At 26.6% G+C, this 4,758-nt stretch overlaps 1 non-coding gene and 1 pseudogene across 1 annotated transcript; both read left to right on the forward strand.

Annotated features, from left to right (window-relative positions):
• The first annotated feature begins 1,080 nt into the window (after positions 1-1,080).
• TRNAI-UAU lies at positions 1,081-1,172 on the forward strand. Its single transcript is given in 2 exon segments — positions 1,081-1,118; positions 1,137-1,172. It is a non-coding gene; the product is annotated as a tRNA-Ile (tRNA).
• Positions 1,173-3,857: 2,685 nt separating this feature from the next.
• On the forward strand, positions 3,858-4,373 carry LOC115033399 (annotated as a pseudogene).
• Positions 4,374-4,758: the final 385 nt, after the last annotated feature.

Here is a 4,758-nt window from a genome sequence, read left to right on the forward strand (position 1 = left end):
GTTTCCTTTTTTTGTATATAATTTCTTTGGATATTTTTCTTTAATCATTTGACCACATTTAAAATTGATTAATTGTTATCACTTATATGTGTATTTCACATCGGAATGTTTATTTTATTTAGTGTTAAATATTTATATGATCCTAGGCTTTTTTAATCTAGGTACCTGTTTACATTTTACAACATAATTTATAATTAGGTAACTAATACTTATATTCTTTAAAATAAATTTGGATTGTGAATTATTTTTTTAACAGTACTTAAAAGAATCTGAGTGATATCTGAAATTTTAAATTAATAGAAATTATGATAAAACACACGACGTAAAATATTGTAATATCATTACCTTAAATGTTTTTAAAATATACCTACTTTGACAAATTATAGTTATTAAGTTGTACGTTTGTTATTATTCCATGCGTGTTATTAATCCGCAAATTTTTGTATAAATAATTTTTTAAGTTCAAACATTCATGAGTGAGTTTGTTCAATTATTTATTACAATGACAGTAATATTATTAATTTGTATAGGTGGTATACTGTGATTAAGATAGTAAGTACGTAGGTACCTATAAAATGTAATAGTTTCTTGCACATAAATAGGCATTTAATTAATAGTTTAGACATAGTTTTACCTAATATAAATAAAATAATACTATGAGTATTATATTTTTGTATTTATATAATACACGGGTTTTAATTATTTGGTATAATAATTACAATATGTTTTCAAATCAATATTTTATTAAAATATAATTTAATATAATACTAAACATCTATTTTTGTTATTTATTATTGTCCCTGGTCTAAATATAGGTATATTATTTTTCCACCCAACGTAATATGTAAATACCTACGTTAAACATTAAACCCAAATGTTTTTGTGGTCTACATGTACCTATTATGATTTTATTTTAACGTACCTAAGATTTATGTTGTGAGTTTGTGAAATTAATAAATAGTACACTTAACTATACCTAAATACTTAACTATACCTATTTTATAAGATTTTTGTCACTATGCCGTATATAAAAATTATATGTCATTTAAAACACATTGTTTTGGGTCTGGACATTGTGCTGGTCCAGTGGCGCAATCGGTTAGCGCACGGTACTTATAAGACAGTAGTCGTGAGCAATGCCGGGGTTGTGAGTTCGAGCCTCACCTGGACCACAACATTTTTGTCGAATTTTTCCGAAGGCATACGAAATCTATCACGTTCGACTGCATTATAAATACAAGTAGAACCATGTGACATGGAATTAATAAGCGTCGTTGATGTTAATAGTACTGTTAATTCTCAATTACAGTTAATATTATTTTATAATCAATTTTTTTTTGAAATTTATAAATGATTGTTGGTTTTTATTCAACTGACAAAAATATCAATTATTGTTCAAATTGTATTATTATCAATAATATTTTTAACAGGTGTACTATTATATTTTAATTAACTATGTAATAATATTTATATAATATTATTAATTTGAAAATTAACCATTACAAATTTTAGACTAGGTACCTATATCACATTCTCAGTGGAGCAAATGTATTAATTTTACAATTATATGTGTTTTTAGCTTAGCAACATTTTGGTACTAAAAATGCTTCGATTTTTGAGATCAGTATCTTTTTTTGATAAAAAAAGTGAATTTAATTGGCACTTTCAAAATTCCAAGGAGCTTTACAAAGTGTAGAAAAATGTTAATTTTTATGTAAAACTAATTTTCGATTCAATTTTTTTTTTTTGCTGTAATTCAAAAATTATTATCATAATAGAGTGTTCCGAATGGCTTTTGGAAAAATAGTTATTGGATCATAAGCGTATTAATTATAGTAATAGACCGGGACTATTAGATACATTTTGTCGTTTTCCTAAAATGTCAAATTAGATCATTATATTTTACATATTATTATTAATCACCACTGCATGCATAACATTTTATAAAAATATCAGATATGAAGAAACTTATTGTGTTGTTGTACCTACAGAGGATCAATTTCAATATACGCTGGTTTTTGAGGGGGTAGATTCATAATGACAGTATTTTTCAGTATGTCTTATAATAATATGGTAGTGCTTGAAAAATATTAATTGTATATTGGAAATATTTTTTATAGAAATTTGAAATTTAAATGGGATGGACAAAAAAACTACAATCAGTCCCAAAGAATATGGAATTGACACCAGGCGGTCAGAACGGAAAACAGAACTGAGTCGGTAATCAACATGGAATAATACAGGACGCGTAGCCTGGCTAGTTATTAATGTTGTCATGGCTCTCAGTGTTGTACCCAGATAAGTAAACAATATTAGGTACATACGATTACAGATATAATGTATTTTGATACTGAAATTAAAATTCTGCGTACTACGAATAAACAAAATTTTAAGGATAATTATTCATGTAATTCACCAGAAGAGTATTATAAAATATCTGTATTTTTACAGTGTTTAGATGGTTTTATTTTACATCTCGAAAATAGGTTTGAACAGAATAATGATATTTTATCGTCAAAAGAAATATTATTACCAAAATTCGCTTTAGAAAAAAACGTCGAAAAACTAAAAAATCACACCATTTATTTTGAAGATAAAATTAGTGAAAAAAATATAGCAATTGAGTATTTAATTTGGTGTGAAAAGAGGAAAAATAATGAAGAAACCCCTACAGATATTATAGCTATTGTGGAAATTGGTCGTTTGATAAATTAGTCGTTTTCAAAATTATATGTATTTTATGTAAAAATAAAATTGTATTTGGTCGTAATTTTTCTCAAATTAATATGTAATAATATGTGTAAAAATAATTATAAATTACAAAAAATTGGGTGAGTGGATGTCGCTCTACTTTACTACTGTAATTTTTTAAGGACATTTTCAGTCTCCAATTTTTTATTTTTATTTTCAATGAATGTTTGTTGGGTAAAAAAGATTGAAAATTTAATACAAGACTATTAATATACTGTTACAATGGCCTTTGAAAAATATAAAAATCTATTTTCACAATTTTATTTTATATCATTTAAAGTTCAAATCTTGACAAAATGCGTAAGAATCACGAAAACGTGGAAAATTATTATTCGTTTAATGTTATCAAAACTGTCCCATTGTCTTCGTACCATGCAAATGTCAAGTAAAGACCATTTAACAGATTAACAGTTAGGTACTGGAAACGGCTTTAAATTAATTGAATACTAATAGAGAATATTGCTTTTTTCCCGAACAATGTTATAAATTATTATAGTATAGTATACAATATACATAATTCTATAGTGCTTTTAAATATTAAAAATTATATAAGTGTTAATATTTGTACAATATCTAATTAAGTTTTTTAATTATATTTTTTAGTTAGCTTATTCAAATTTCAAACATTAAAAACAGCGTCAACTATAAAATATAGCAAACATTACTATACCTAACAACTATGTTTATATAGGCATAATATTTAATCATTATAGGTACAGATAAGTGTACTATTTATTTTTTCACAAAATCACAACATAAATCTTAAGTACGTGAAAATAAAATCATAATACATGCAGACCACAATAACATTTGGGTTTTATGTTTAACGTAGGTATATACATATTACGATGGGTGGAAAAATAATATATCTATATTTAGACCAGGGACAATAATAAATTAATTTACATAAACAAAAATAGATGTTTAGTATTATATTAAATTATATTTTTCAGGGGGACGAATGGGCCGAGTGGTCTAAGGGGTCGGTTGCGGCGCAGCCGTCACTGGTTCGATTCCCGGCCACTAGGTGGATTTTTTCTTCGGGCAAGAAACGGTGTCCGGAGAACAAGTGCCGCCATCCCCCACCCGGGCATGACAGATACCTACGGGTGCCAACTTGAAAATTCAGCCAAAACATAAACATAAAATCTTTTAGCGTACCCCTTCTAATTTCTTTTAATTTGTTTTAAACTTGAGGAATTCATCATTCAGCACGAAATATTATGGAATTATTACATTTGGCAATGGAGACCCAAAACTTTCATTGCCCATATAATGCAGCGCATACAATTAAAACCTCAGCAACTGAATAGATGTATTCCCCGATGAACCAGCCCATTTTAGACATGTATTACATAAGTAATGTAGAAAATGTACCATTAATAAAGTATGAAGAATCTTAGGATGGTTTGAAACAATCCTCTAACATATTAAATTCAGTTAAATCAAAAACCACGTCAATGAAAGCAACTCATAACATAACAAGATCAGAACGTCAGAAACACGGTATCAATTTACACTAAAATGATATTAATAACGTTGATTATAAGGATGAGAAGAAACAGCAGGACAAGAAAATGGATTCAAAACCATTATTCATTGAAAAGACGCCTAATACATAAAAATGAAATGTTTTATCGTACCAATTCTAATTTTTTTTAATTTGTTTTAAACGTGGGAGTAGTATATGGGTCACTATGGTACACTTTCATTCGAATGCAATATTTCCTAAAATATTTTTCATATAAATCGAAATGCAATATTCCCCCAATTAATTTGCAAATCGTGAAACGCAATAATTATTAAAATATTTTTCATAGAAATTGAAATGCAATATTCGTTTAATTATTTTGCAAATCGTGAAACGCAATAATTATTAAAATATTTTTCAAAAATCTGAAATGCAAAATCCGCAAAATATTTTTTAATAGAATTGTTCTATCAAAAATAAAAATCGAAATAGCATATTTAATTGCAAAATGTATTAAAAAGAAATTTAAAAAATTA

This window comes from Acyrthosiphon pisum, chromosome X, assembly GCF_005508785.2.
Source record: "Acyrthosiphon pisum isolate AL4f chromosome X, pea_aphid_22Mar2018_4r6ur, whole genome shotgun sequence".
NCBI classification, from domain to species: Eukaryota; Metazoa; Arthropoda; class Insecta; order Hemiptera; family Aphididae; genus Acyrthosiphon; species Acyrthosiphon pisum.